Raw genomic sequence first — 16,741 nt, forward strand, 5'->3', positions numbered from 1 at the left:
GCAGCGCGCGGGGTACCGGCCCGCGGCCCCACGAGGAGGGGGCACGTCACGCCGCTTCCCTAGATTGCCGGTGTTGTTGCGGCCCGTATAAGAACAATACCAGCACTTATCTAATTAAGTGTTTATGGCATTGGCCTAGGCACGACCGACTTGAAGAAGCTGTCCGTTCGTCGAGTGATGGCGTGTCTGCTTTTGCTCAAGGCTTAGCCCGATTCGCACATGCATGTGTTTGTTACTTGTTACCGTTCAGAGAGCCGACACGCGATTGCACCTGGTTTGGTGAACACCCGAGAGCTGGTATGTTGGCACCCGGCTCTTCATCAGAAGAGACATCTAGAGGATCACTGGAAAAATATAATAATACCTGTTGGGCCCCAAGCAGTACATCATTTGACTATGAAGCTGCTTGGTAGCCACTGTAACTGATAAAGGCATAAAAGTGTGACTGTAAGCGTTAATAATCCGTGTACGTTCGCGGCCACGATGAGTCACGGACGCGGCATGCACCAGTGAGGTCGCGCCCCGCACAATGGCCTGTCATCCGTCGCGCCCGCGTAAACCGCGCGAACAGGGGCACCGCCCTCAGCTCCCGCCCACGATCGGCCTGCCCTCACCGTTCCCGGAGAGAATCACTGGCTGTCACCGCCAGCGTCGTCCGCTCCTGAAAGAGAGATAGAGAGTAACGATCCTGGAAGCGGATTGCATATTATGGACGGCATATCGGTGGCGAAACTGTACATGGACTGGCCAAGAGTATTTGCCGGTGCGGTGTCATCGTTGGACCGTTTTAACATTCGTTAATAATTCTTGTTTTTGCCTGACACCGTCGATGGATTTGTGCTATAGCGTGGAAACAACAGTGCACCGCAGTAATAACTGGAAACGTATATTATGAAAGCAACGTACGAGCGCGCGAAGAGCCAGATAGCTCAGGCGCACCGGCCCGTCGTGATGGTGGCCCATGAAAGATTCAGCCGGAGAGAGCCACTTCGAGAGCGACCGCACGGCCGGAACACTGTTAAAAGTTTCTTGTCTCAATTTATGTCAACGGTGTGCCATCAAAGTACGTGAGTCTGCGGTGCGATTGGCGACTCAAGATCTACAGAGCTACCTAACAGGCGAAGTGGTGAGAGCTATACTTCAAAACAGTGAGTAGTGGATTTATAGAAATCACTAATGTATGAATTGACGGTTCAATATAGGGGTCCACTTAAGCCGAACAGTTCTCCGTCTTCGAGTGGCTTTCGGCTGTCGAGGTGGCGGCGCTGGGGTTGTGTAACTACGAGGAGTCCGTGTGAGGCGCCTAGGGCGTGGTGAGGGGAAGGGGTCGCTGTGAACCGAGCGTAGCGTGGGGGATGGTGCGACGCCGTCCTGCGCGCGGGACTGGGGCGGGCGGGCAGCCGAACTAAGGCGAACGCGTGGCTTTGTCCACGGTCCGCGCACCGGACGGTCGAGAGGGGTCGAGAGGGGCCGGGAGGGCACGGAAAACGGAGGAGATAGGCCAGGCAAGTCCCAAGACGGCCCCAGACAGAGCAGGCGCACGATGTCATAATGATGCCTCGCGTTATGTAGATGCTTCTCTCGACTTCTCTGTGTCCAAGGGGACCCTTCCGTGTCCGATGACTGCTTACGCGCGCCCAGTCTCGCCTTTCTCTCTCTCTTCTTCATGTGATTAGGTGGTGGGGATGGACGCCACGTATTTGGCACCTACCGCGCCTCGTCGTCCTCCTCCTCGTCCTCCGAAGGAACAGCTCTGTTAGAACAAAAGGTGAAAACTGCTAGGAATAACGGCCGAAGACCCAGAAACGACTGGCTCCGATGTCGGCTTAGCTGACCTTGTAGTGTGTTCGCAAAAGGATCTTTAACAAGATAGATGATTACAGATATTAAGATAAGGTCATGGCAATTACAGGCTCCGCACCGTCGGCTCCGCGCTCCCTCCGGTCGTGCCTGGCGCGCATGGCCACGACAAACAGCTCGGTCAAAACCAAAAGACGTGAAAGAGAACGCTGTCAGAATAGAGCGGACAAACAGAACATCGGCTCTGATGTCGGCGTTCTGTGAGTGGTGTGGTGTTGTCCGGCATAACAGGATATTTTGAAACCGATTAAATTATTACCCAAGATTCAATATAAGCCGCGTATGCCAATTACCAGAGGGGCGGGGACAGCACGCGGTCTCCTTGTCACTTCCATGAGTCGTATGTAGAGCAGTAGAAAAGGCCCAATATCAATAAAATGTGAAGGCAAGTAACTCCAACTAATATCTCCCTTATATCCATCTAAGTGACCAATATTTTACTTGTCATAACTTAAAGAATACGCCACACCCTATCGATCCGGCAGATTCTCGAAAGTCGCCAATAACATCGATAACCGCCGAGTAACGTACCGCAGGATCGTACGGGTCCCACCGAGATCGCCGCGCACCAGAGACAGACGTGGCAAGCCGCGCCACGCTGCAGTTATCTTGCTCGCCAGCGCCATCGACGTGCGTCGTCCCATACGGGCCACCAAGTGTTCACTAATCTTCGTGCCGAAATGCCCTCGCACGTTTGTTGCCGGATAATGCCTAGTCATTGACAAAGAAAAATTTACATACGTTCATTACGTAATTTTCAAATGCCTGGACGCAATGCTTGCTATCTGTGGGGACACACGTTCTATGACGAGACTGAGTGACATACGTTGAATGTGTGTTGAGAAGTGGCGATTGATGAACTTCAACTGTACGGACTGGCGTATAATATAACGATCGTTGAGTATATTGCAAACATATTTATCAATGGTGTGGACTTCAATATACATGTATGAAGGTGTTTATGAATATTGTATTTTATAATGGTTCTGTACCCATTGATAAGTTCTGTGTATGTCACGTGTATGGAGAAGTTACAACTGTGAGTAGTGTACAAAATGTGTGTTGATGGGAAATTATCTTGGGTTGATCATATTAAGGAAATGTGTGAATCAGTCACTAAACATGTTGTGTGTAAGCACAAATGTCAGATCAGAAAAGTGTTCTATCCATGCAATACATAACCACACATATTTAGTAATTAAAACGTCATGATACAAAGTATTATTGAGGGAGGACGTGCCTCCCATCAAAATTCACATGGTGACATTAGCATGCTGAAATACACTAGCTTGACATTTGTGTAGAGTAACACGCAAATGTCGAACAACCTTTCTATAGTACAATTCGCAAGTACTGCTCCACAACTTATTTTGCCCTCAAACGTTTTGCTCTTCTGTGCAACTATAGAATGTGTCAGTTTCATCACATATTAGCACACAGCTACGAAGGAAGAATAACAGAAACGGAGCGAAATTAACACGAGTGCAACGTGATAGTGGGAGGGAAGCAAGAAGCTTGCATCTCGGCCACAAAGGGTCACCTTTTCTACAGCTGGCAAGCCCAGCACGACCGTCAAAACGTGCATGTTCTGCAAAGGACACAATCACACGTTCGATGAGTGCAGGGACTTCGGTCGAAAATGCATGCAGCAAAGGAGAGAGGTCGTGAAGAACGAAGGACTTTCCTTTGGTTGCCTCAACACAGGTCGGATGTCAAAACAATGGCAAAAGACGAGTGAATTGCAAATATGGAGTAAGCGTCACCGTACCAGCCTTGACGACCAGTCGTTGAAGCAGCCATGTTCACACAAGGAAGCGTCATTTCAATGTCATGAGGTGCACAGGTGCAGCACGATGCTCTCATGATGGACGTGGTCGTCACCACGATGGTCAAGCTTGTGGCTCATGCGCACCTAACTTTCGATCATCGGGCGAACAGTCTCACAGCCTAGTTTCAGCTGTGTCGTATAATGCATTGATTCAGTGTTGTACGTTTGGTTATGTATGTGTTCCTTCCTCCCTCGCTGCGCGTGCGTCGTTCACTGTTTGAACTCTTCAAGACTTTGCGTTCAACTGTGTGGTATAATCGATTAATTCAGTGCTGTACGTTTCGTCATATACGTGTTCGTTGCTGGATCGCTGCACGTTTTTGTGGCTCACATGGCGCCGGCAGCCAGCAAGGATGGCAAGCCGCATGCGACTGTCACAGGAGACAGGTGCAAGGGCACTGAGTTACTCGACTTCATAGGGCTGTACTGACCAGACCTGCAGCAACTTCTGAAGAAAGGTAGAAAGACTGACACGGATGTCAGCACGTTAGCTTCAGAAAGGCCCAATAATATCCCCGTAGGTTCTGATGTGCAACGTTGTGAGCATCATGAGCTCAGATGTCACATGTTAACGTACTTAGCTGCGCAGCTGTTTATACGCTGTAGAGAACATGTAATGGCATGGCTTGTAAAATGTAGTCGCGCCCTTGTCTCGTAATGTTCTCAGTAAGCGATTCACTTTTATGAACAATGCAATGTGTGTCTAGGCATTGCCACGTGCGCATTTCTACGAATCATTTCACCATACTTGTCGGCCCCAAAGTGAAGCAAAGAACTGCAAATCTATGAATTGACAGAAATAGTTATTACAATTTATGAATAATTAGTAAATTCTGCGGGGTCAGTACGTGTCCTCAAAACCCACGTGGTCGTCTCCCCAATCCATGCATGCTGCTTCCATTGCACATACACAGAAGCATTGCAATGCTACCACATATTATGCATGACAGAGATAGACTGCAGATTGCTTCAATGCAGCCTGCGGTGACAGTTAGGCCTGTGTTCTTGCGGTAAGCACATGATCACGTGTTACTGTTGTCATTCGGCAGGCGCTATTACTGCTGCAACAGCAGGTGTGTGAGGAGTAATACGACGTAATGTGAAGGCGACACCTTCTCATCGACGAGCTTCTGGAGCCGCAACGTATTTATGATGATTTCTATTACCGCTATTGTTATTGTTAATGTTCTCAGTAAGCGATTCACTTTTATGAACAATGCAATGTGTGTCTAGGCATTGCCACGTGCGCATTTCTACGAATCATTTCACCATACTTGTCGGCCCCAAAGTGAAGCAAAGAACTGCAAATCTATGAATTGACAGAAATAGTTATTACAATTTATGAATAATTAGTAAATTCTGCGGGGTCAGTACGTGTCCTCAAAACCCACGTGGTCGTCTCCCCAATCCATGCATGCTGCTTCCATTGCACATACACAGAAGCATTGCAATGCTACCACATATTATGCATGACAGAGATAGACTGCAGATTGCTTCAATGTAGCCTGCGGTGACAGTTAGGCCTCTGTTGTTGCCCTAAGCACATCATCACGTGTTACTGTTCTCATTCGGCAGGCGCTATTACTGCTGCAACAGCAGGTGTGTGAGGAGTACGACGAGGTAATGTGAAGGCGACACCTTCTCATCGACGAGCTTCTGGAGCCGCAACGTGTTTATGATGATTTCTATTACCGCTATTGTTATTGGCATTATTATTATGATGATTATTATTATGAGTGACATTATTGATATAAGTAGTATTATTGTTATTATTATGTAGCTGATATGCTTAGTGTTAACGTTACCGTTACTGCTGTCGTTACACTTACGACGTACGAACGAAGTACGCGTAGGCCACTCATGACAGTTGTTAGTGCAGTAGGCCACGTACGGTCACGCATATGACGTGGATCAGGTTATTCTATTATTATTCGTATTATCATTGTTATTATTATTATTGTCATGTTTATTATGATTCCTTTGGTTATTGCTATTATTATCATTATTATGATCATAACGATTTCTATTATCATTATTATTATTATTATTATTATTGTTGTTGTTATTGTTATTATCATTTTGATTATTATCATTGCTATTCTTCTGGAAACGTTGCTGCAACAGTATGTACGTTCGGCCAGTAACCTGGCCCAGATACAGCCTATGTCTCGTAAGGTACTGCCGCAAGGTTGTGAAAAAGTGCATGTGCCAGAACGACTTCAATTCGACAATGGCTTGATGAAATCAAACGCCCTTTGCAAGGAATGACACGACTTGTGAAGGGAAAAATACCAATTGTAGCTACCCTCATTTAGATGTTTAATGTTGGATAACATACTTCATATAGTGTAGGGAAATGTTCGACTGTGGATGGGATCATGAGTTTGGTGTATTCATACGTACGATTATTGACATGTTCTATGTTATATAACATACTTAACATACTGTAGGGAAATGCTGGAGTGTGCATGGCATCATGAATTACGTGTATTTGAGTAGATTCGGTGTTGTTTTACAAAAACACAAAATTACAGATATTTTAGAAACCATTGTGTATCCCATTCCGCGATGTTCACTAAATATAACTCGTTTGTTCGGGACTTGGTCGTCAGCATTATTTTATAAAGCATACTGCATCCTTTGACACTCTACTACTCCACCCGGGTTACACAAGCATACCAAGTTCGTCCAGCGCATGGAGGAAACGCCTGCGGAAAGTAGGGCCGAAGAAGGTTCAACTTCTGTTAGTGAAAGCGGAAGTGGGTTTGTTGGAGGCGAAGACGAAAACTTTAGCAAACGCGTGCTACTTTTACTCTCGTGCATGACGTTTGTGCATGTATGTAAAAAGAAGCTAGTACTAGTACTACTAATGTGGAAAACGAAGCTGCGCTATTAGATGTGATGAACACAACTGGATTTTCAATAGTTGAGGAAAATGCCCAAAGAAAGTATGGTGGACCTCCGCCTGTTTGGGACGGACCACCCCTTGCACGTGGATGTGAAGTATTGATCCGTAAAATTGCACGCGACTTGTTCGAAGATGAAATACCAAAAAATATGTATGAAATAACACAAATTACTGTATATGCCGTACTGGGCACGATGTGCGCCACGACATTTATCATACACAGTGTCGCAGAGGAACTGAAGGCACGTTCTAATGTGGCGACGTTGCGGTTCAGAAGAATAACACATACATGTGCAAGAATGCATGATTTCCAAGCGTCAACCCTTAACTGTGCTGTTAATAAATGCCAGTATTTGCCGTGACATTTCCGTGTCCATCGAAAAGTAAAGGACGAGCGAGATTTTGTGTTGTCTGCAAAATTTCGTACATTTCAGCCTCGTTATAATTAATAGGAATGCGTTCTGTTTGCAAAAAGGAAGTACAGCAACAAATTATATAAAAACACTGTTGCATCGTGTCTGCTGTCTGACCATGCGCACATCATGTACTCAGACGAGTGCCTACAGTTCCCCCCCGCCACCGAAAATCTATAAGAAACTACTTACCCCCAACCCCAGAAATGACTGATTGCCCACCCCCGCGTGAACGTATTGCGACGCCCTGGAGGAGAGGAGCAGTGTGATCACACGCCTGAACGTTATGCCAGGCCGAGGAGGAGTGTAATCACACACGTCAAGGTCATGCCACGCCCTGGAGGAGACAATGAGTGCCTGGGCAGGAGGCGGGGATCCCTCTCTTGAGGATTCATCATCTAGAGGATCATCTGAAAAATAAATAATAATGTAACAGTAATGATTAATAAGCTGACGCTGACGCTGACGTCGCGGTGATGGTGGTGGCGATCGCCTCAGGCACGTGGCCAGATGGCCCTGCAGCGCCGGTGGTGGAGGTATCTGCAAGATTCACTAATAAACAGAACATGTTGAAAACGTTTCTTGATTTCATTTATGACGGTGTAAAGTCAAAACTACTGTTGGGTGCGACTTGACTAAATCTACAACTACTAACAGCATTAACTATTATTAAAACGTATGAGTTATGATGTTAATAGAAATATAATTATGATAATATGAATATAAGGTATGCACTTACCGAACAGTCGCCTTCTAATTATAATTGGCTTAGGGGGTGGCGGTGGAGTAGGCTCCACCACCTCGTCCTCTTCCTCCTCCTCCTCGTCTGCACACTAGCTCATTCACAAATATGTGTTCAATAAGCGGGTTCGTGAATATTCACGATAGTCGCTCACATCACGCACAGGAGCTGCACACTAGCTCCTTGCAGCTTTTCTGCATTCAAGGCACCTTTCTGATTTTCAGCGTGAGTGTCTTTATCTTGTCATACAGCCGTTTTTTGCTGTGCGATTCGATTAGATGACGTATTTTTTCTGATGAAGCCAGGATCCCCGCCACCCTACCTATTGGCATGAAGCCAACTGTTGGCAGGTATGGGGTGAAGATTGCTTCAATGTTGGAGCTTTCTTTAGGGCTGAAGGCTCGTCGTCTGTGGCGTGAGGCTGATTTTGATGTCGAGGAGTCGGAGGGTGGGGGCACATAACATGGCCGGCGGTGCTGGATCAGATCTATAACAACAAATGAAATTTTCAATACACTTATAAGCTAAGTTGTTACTTGCTTAATTTTGTCGTACAACTGTGTATTTGTACAATTTCATTCGATTGCAATCGACTCACGTTGCTCCGGCGACGATGAGCAAGTTGAGAGGATTTGGGACTCTCCCTGTCGGCAGGGCGAGTCTTTCCTCCTCCTTACGAGGTAATGTGAAGGCGACACCTTCTCATCGACGAGCTTCTGGAGCCGCAACGTATTTATGATGATTTCTATTACCGCTATTGTTATTGGCATTATTATTATGATGATTATTATTATGATTGACATTATTGATATAAGTACTATTCGTGTTATTATTATGTAGCTCATATGCTTAGTGTTAACGTTACCGTTACTGCTGTCGTTAAACTTACGGTTAGGGTTACGGTTACGGTTACGAAGTACGCGTAGGCCACTCATGACAGTTGTTAGTGCAGTAGGCGACGTACGGTGACGCATATGACGTGGATCAGGTTATTCTATTATTATTCGTGTTATCATTGTTATTATTATTATTGTCATGCTTATTATGATTGCTTTGGTTATTGCTATATAACACTATACTCCGCAGTTGACAGAACGAAGTCTTCAGCCAGGAGGAATGTGCTGTTGAGCAGAAGCACAGTTTATACAATTTCAGTCGTCTGTTAAACCTCAACCGATACCTGGACGAATGTGGGATTATGAGAGTTGCAGGCAAATTGAAGTTTGCGCAGCTACACTTCGAAGAGCGTCACCCCGTTGTGCTGTGTGCAACCTGACATATATGTACACTGTTCGTTAGACACTACCACGAATAACTGCAACATGTTCAGTACAAATGTTATGTTCATCTGTATTGTATTGTGATATGCAGTAGAAATGTTAAAGTCAATGACCAGCTTTATAAAAGTACATACTTGCTTATAAAGCACATACTTGCTTTATTAAAGAGTGGAGTTATGACTGCTGTTGTCATTGGATGAGGAGCAAAAGCAAACATGAGAAATGCATGAACAGGTCTTACCACTTCCATGCAAAATGCCCAAGGGTATGTATTGCATGAATATATGGTGTTTTACATCGACTATGTTTGTCGAGGATAGGTTGTAATACAAGGCGTTCGCTGAACTTCACGAGGCAACGCTAAGACACTTCATACAGCGCGCTGCCACGTGGGGAGCCTCCAAATACTGATGCTAGGTGGCAGCACCGTCAAACTGTGCTCCCTCAATGTGAGGCATATATTATTGGTTGATATGTGAATGTGATACACAAATGTACGAATATCATAATGCAATAGTAATTAATTATGGTAAAAAAATGGGGGTCATTCTTTTTGAGATTTTGGGGGGGTAATCTAGAAAACAAAGACCCTGCTATTATTTGCGGATATGCTGAGACTTTTATAGGTCTGTGCTTAAAAATCATAAAGAATGAATACATACATGACTTGTGACTATAATGAAAGGCATTTATAACAGTGCGACACTAGAGATAATTTATTGCCAAAAAACACAGGCAACCCATGCACAGTTCATTTGTAACAACAACCATTGCTTCTTGACGGCGAAAATGTCGGATAGAGTGCGTTGTTTGAGCACAGCTGGCTTGTCTACATTGATAGTAATGAATTGTGTTAAAGAATTGGGGGTGTTTGCTTTCGAGATTTTGGGGGGGTAATGTCGAAAACAAAGACCCTGCTGTTATTTGCGGATATGCTGAGAGTTTTATCGGTCTGTGCTTACAAATCATATACAATGAATACATAGATCACTTGTGACTATAATTAAAGGCATTTATAACAGTGGGAGACTAGAGATAATTTATTGCAAAAAAACACAAGCAACCCATGCACAGTTTATTTGGAACAACAACCGTTGCTTCTTGACGGCGAAAATGTCGGATAGAGTGTCTTGTTTCAGCACAGCTGGCCTGTATACATTGATAGTAATGAATTTGGCTAAAAAATGGGGGTCTCGCAAGAAACGAGATACTAAGCACAGCTAGGAATAGCACAGCTGAATATCAAGGTAGGACTAAGTGTACGTCAACGGAAGTGAACGAGCACAATAACATGGATAGTTGACGTTCAGCGACATAAGCCGATGCGAACGATGAAGGCAAATGTGTATGTCAGTGAAGGGCGTGACAGAAGTTTGATGGCAAGTTCATACGCATGTAAGGAAGGTGGGATTCAGGGAAGTACGTGACACAAGTTTGATGCCTCGTTCATACGCATGTAAGGAAGGTGCGAAAGAAGACAACATGATGTAGCATCACGTATGATTTCATGATGTTGTTGTATGGACAACATAAGAAAGGGAAGGAAGACGACATGATGTACTCAATGCGTGAACGTGTAATCATAGATGATCGCATCGAAACAACTACAATATGATGTAGTGCATGCTAAACCAGGAGATTGACTCATTAAACAGCTATGTGGTCGTGTGTTGTCTGAATGCATTGCATGACTCGTGACTCATAGTCGGTGCGTTGCTAAGACAACTGCATCGCCACAACTCACTGCTAGCTCGCTACCTCCCTGCACAGTGCCGCCACGACTCACTGCTGACTGACTGCGTGCCGGGCGGTAATACTGCAGTTTCTTTCAGCAGTAATTACATGTCATTCTCTTAGTAATTGTAGCATTAACTTTCGACGTGATGTAAGTGCTTATTTTTAATGGATGGATATGTTGAAATACGCAACGTAATGAGCAAGGAAGTAACAGCCAGGTGGTGATTCAATTGACGTGCAAACGACATGGAAGAAGCATTTTGCAGTTTAAACCAAGCTCTGATATTTGTGCAATGTCATTTCATTTGATCAACATTAATCGAGCAAACCCACGAACGCAATTTCGAGGAGGAACGGCTGCACACTGTAATGTACGAGGTCGAGGGAATTATCAATAGCCGTCGACTGACGCAGTCTTCAGATGCCCCTAACGACGAAAGGGCAATGGCCAAAGAGGAGTGAATGCAAAATATACAGTAAGCGTCACCCAAGCAGCCTTCACGACGCGACGTTAAAGCAGCCATCTTGACAGAAGGAAACGTCGTGTCACAGGGTTGACACAGGCATAGATGGCGCCCTCACCTCATGCGGTCATCGGGTGGAAAACACAACATCATGCGGATGCAGGAAGCGATGCGTAAGAAGCGCTACGAGATCGGTGAGTACGCAAATGACGAGGAGGTGGATCCGATGGACATCGCCACGCTAGAGGAGGAGCTCGTTAACTGCGACGCGCAGGACGATAGGCTGCAGCAGAATCGAGCTTATATGCTAAGCTATATGAACAGATGTAGATGAGTTAATCTACAGATGTAAATCGTCCTGCCTTCCTTATCAGGCATTGCTTGGAAAGGTTATACAGTGTTTAACTTGTAGGCACTGATCAATGTTTGTGTACTGCTATGGTAATTTTTGTTTGCAAAACAGGCAAATAGATGTTTGCAAAAATATGGTTGTCCCATAGTTATGAAGGCTTCACAAGTACATATACCAAGTTTCAAATTAATCAAATGGCAATCCCCCTCGATAGATGAATTGAGATTATCAGGAATAATTGTAACTACATAATTAAAGAATAGGCGACTAGCAATTGAATCTAAATTTCCTATGTATCTGCGACATTTTTTAGATATATCATACGAGTGTTCCTCGGATATTTGAACTTTATCAGGGAGGAAACCTTTCCTCTAGAACATCAAGTTGATTGACAGTAAATTTAGCATTTCCATCAAAAAATTTATCATCATCTTCTAATTTATTAACATTTGGTGGTGAAGTTGAACTTTTCACTATAAACCAACAGTGTTCTTCATCATACTATAAAATGTTATTTTGTAATAAATCAAGTGCTCTCTCGAATGCAGCATTTTTCCAATTTCCCAAGATAGCGAACAGTTTTAACTCGGTGGATAAGAGATTTAAATTGGAGCATGTTCAGATTTGTTGCTTTCACTTCATCGTTAAAAACATTTTCTATTAATAACCGGACGAAAGATGATATTAACTTATTTAAATGTCCACTTAAGTAGACATCATCTATGTCTTTAAACTTTCTCTCAGTGATGTTATCAGTCAGTAGCAAAGGATTGTTTCTATTAGATTGATTTGACTGATAGATTGGTTCAGCATTGAATGCATCACACCAGACTGGAGAATTAAACCAATTCTTTTTAAGGTAATCAATCAGTAATGTTTTGTTTTTTTCTGACATAAGGTCAACTGAAATATCATTGTTAATAAAAGTTACAAATGAATTTGCTATATTTTCTCTAGAGGCAGTATCCCATGACTGCATGATACATTTGAAACCAGTTTCCAGAGGCTTACAAAATAAACGGTTCTTGGTTTTCATTCATGAAATGCCGGAGACATTGAAGGACGTGAAAATTACCGAGAACTGATCTTAACCTATTTTCTGACGCTCCCTGCTTGAGACTACTATCTTTATCATGCTGTACAAAAGGTTTAATTGGCGAAATCGACGAGCATGGCTTGATCCTAAAGAATCCATTATCACCTCTAAAACTTACCTGCATGACATGAATAGTGACTTGTAAAGACTGTCACTTGTAAGTTCTAGTTGTACAACAGAACCGTACACTGTTTGTCGTAGAAATAGCCTTTGTTGCAGCTAACTTGTTGCAGAATGCGTGCAGCACGTACCTTGCCATTGACGTAAGGTACTGTGCATGTTTCGTGAGAGTGTCACTAGCAACGCAGATCGTGTGCATATTTGCGCACACCATCACTGGGGACGCATGTTGCCTGATATTCGGGCACAGTGTGACTTGTGACGCACGTCGTGTGTACTATATAGTTTGTTACAGTTTGCAAAAACAAAACGTTGTCATAAGTGAAATATATTTCAAAGTTAAATAAATTTTTGTATTAGTATGAGTATGTCATTACAGAAGCAAAATGAAATTTGTACTTCCTTCCCTAATGAAACATCTGGTTACATACATGTATGACGTATAACAGTTGCAGGCACGGGCGTAAATCCGTACCGAGGAGTGGGGGGTGATCAAAGGGGGGGAGGGGTGGTGTGGGGTTGCCAAAGGGGATTTCTGGAATTAAACTCCCTGAAATGCGTTTTCTCCGCGAGCAGGGAGGTGGTCCGCACCCCCTCGACCCCTCCCCCCCGTGTACACGCCCCTGCAGTAATTCAAAGCATTCACGTCTGCCCATGTGTCGAAATTATCATAATGACCTGAACTTTCAAGTGGGGAACGGAGAAAGGAGTTTGTCGTTCAATCTCAGTGGGGATATTTGTACAGGCCCCACCCCCCACCCCCTTGAACAGCGGGCGATGCATCCCCTCATCCCCCCGGGATTTACGCCCAGAAATGCAGAAAACAATGTAGAAAACAATGTAAAAACCAATGTGAAAACAACGACGAGATGTTTTGTTTGGCAGCAAATTAACAAGAATGACTGACAAATTTGAACAGTTCTGTTAAACATGCAAATGAGTGATGATGTCAGAATGTATGACTGCAACGTCATGTTGCAACGTTATTTACAACATTGAAACTGAGAGGAATTAAGTTGGTAATTTTGTAGTTTAGTACTTCTTTGCAATAATGGAATTGCTGTTTCGGCTGTTTTGGGTTCCCAAAGGGGGGGGCCAGACGGGCCGGATGTGGCCTCATCGAAATCCGTGCCTGGGTAGTGTATATATTTGCGGGCTCTTCCAAACTTCATCACAGGGAAAAGCGCGTAAATCGCCTAAATGAGTCCCACAATCCAACAAGTGACGACAAGGGGCATAACTGTAAGTTCGGGTTGTATACATTGATGATCATTACACTGGTACACCGACTGGATTCGACTGATTCCCGTCTGTTCGCGGTGCGCCCATTTCTAAATGTTTGTTTGGGTTTATGAGCGGTAGATAAGTACGTTTTCTAATGTATTTCCGCCGATATGTATAAGCCGATGCGAACGATGAAGGGAAATGTGTATGTCAGTGAAGGGCGTGACAGAAGTTTGATGGCAAGTTCATACGCATGTAAGGAAGGTGGGATTCAGGGAAGTACGTGACACAAGTTGAGGCTCGTTCATACGCATGTAAGGAAGGTGCGAAGAGACAACATGATGTAGCATCACGTATGATTTAAATACTGTTCGTGGTATCGACAACATAAGAAAGGGAAGAGACGACATAGATGTCTCAATGCGTGAACGTAGCTAATCATAGCATATCGCCATCGAACACAACTACATCATGATGCTAGTGCATGCATAACCAGAGATTGACTCTTAAACAGCTATTGTGCGTCGTGTTGTTGTCTGAATGCATTTGCATGACTCGTGACTCATAGTTCGGTGCGTAGCTAAGACAACTGCATCCCACAACTTCACTGCTAGCTCGCTACCTCCCTGCACAGTGCCGCACATCTGACTGCTGACTGACTGCGTCCGGGCGCAGTAATACTGCCAGTTCTTTCGCAGTATAATCTACATGTCATTCTCTTAGTAATTGTAGCATTAACTTTCGACGTGATGTAATTACTTTATGTTTAAATGGATGGATATGTTGAGAATACGCCAAACGTAAGTGAGCAAGGAATAACAGGCCAGGTGGTGATTCAATTGACGTGCAAATAGACATTGAGAGCATTTGATGCAGTTTAAACCGAAGCTCTTTATTTGTTGCAAATGTCATTTCATTGCAATCAGACATTAATCGAGGAAAACCCACACGCAAAGTCTTCGAGAGGAACGGCTGCACACATGTATGACAGGTCGAGTGAATTATCAATAGCGTCGACTGACGCCAGTCTTCAGATGCCCTAACGACGAAAAGGCAAATGGCCCAAAGAGGAGTGAATAGGGAAAAATATACAGTAAGCGGCACCAAGCACCTTCACAACGCGACGTTAAAGCAGCCATCTATACAGAAGGAAACTCGTGTCACAGCGCGTTGGACACCAGCATAGATGGCGCCCTACCTCATGCGGCATCGTGGCGAAAACAGCAAACATCATGCGGATGTTGCAGGAGCGATCGAAGAAGCGCCGAGATCGTTCTGAGTACGCAAATGCGACGAGGTGATCCGATGACATCGCCCCGTCTAGAGGAGCGAGCTCGTTAACTGCCCGACGCGGGCAGGACGATAGCCATGCAAGCAGATCGAGCTTATATGCTAAGCGTATATGTAACAGATGTAGATGAGTTAAATCTACAGTGTAAATCGCCTGACCTTCCTTTCAGGCATTGCTTGGAAGTCAGCTTGCTGAACATTGCAAGGTAAGTTTCAATGTGATTTCTTTGACAATTTGTAAATTGGTTATTTCTCATAATGACATGCTGCTATGTAAAACATCACATATATGACATACTTCTCTATATTACCTGTATAACAGTTGTTCTGCTTTCTGATGATACTCGACATATCATTACAAATATAGTGGATTTAGATGGCTGTGAACCAAGTATTTGTCCCAGTAAGTACGTGGTATGAATTTGTGATAGAAATAATATCCTTACTCGACTGCTCACTGCGCCAGAGTGTGTAATATTGTGTGGAAGTATTTCGGAAAGAATTATCTGTGAAGTGTGAAAACATTTCTAATAGCGAGATGATGATTATTGTGTTACCATTGGCTATATATTTGGGAGATTGACACTTTAACGTCAATACAGATTAATCACCTTTACCGATATTGAATTGATGTCATTGAGAATGAGAACTCAAGTTTTGTCTACGAGTTCAATAACTACGTCAAATGGTAATGCACAACACTATGGAACAAATTGAAACTTATAAGATTGTACCTGCATACATATTTATGATTCCTTTTAGTCACCATGTTATCCGAAGGCAAACCGACGACAGCTTTATTGTAAAAAGCCATCAAGTCACAACCCACCCTGTTCTCAAACCTGTCCACTTTCGATCATGTCTTTAATTTCACTTATTTCTATCCTTAAACGTTTCTCTGTAACAAATTTTGTAGACTTTATCGCCTCACATAATGACTTGCAGTCAGTTACACAGATCAGTGGTATTGTCATGGAATCAGGCACTCCAGTGGTAAGCTCTGCGAACAGTGCCGACAAAAACACCCCTGTGTCTATACCATCAGCCAAAGAAAGTGTCTCTGCGGCTAGGGTACTACGGACGACCCTACGAATTTTACTCCAACATATTGGCACCAGTTTTCCATGTTCATCAACTAGACAAACCAGATACCCACCCTGTGTGCTACCATCAGTCCGATTTCCGAGTGAAGTATCACTGTAGACCAACATTGATAACTATCCTTCCAGACGTTGGAACTTGAGTGCTAATATCTCAGAGTTGACCCTTCTAATCAGCTTATTAGCATCCAACAGATCACGCACTTTAGCATGTTTGATAGTCGCTGCCAAGTTACTAGCATCAAATATGATATCTGGTCTACTCTGGTGTGCTATCCACAGAATCTGACCGACTTTAGACCTCGATATCTGACGCTCGCTGTCCGT

This window comes from Priapulus caudatus, unplaced genomic scaffold (genome assembly GCF_000485595.1).
Source record: "Priapulus caudatus unplaced genomic scaffold, Priapulus_caudatus-5.0.1 Scaffold38, whole genome shotgun sequence".
Taxonomy (NCBI): Eukaryota; Metazoa; Priapulida; class Priapulimorpha; order Priapulimorphida; family Priapulidae; genus Priapulus; species Priapulus caudatus.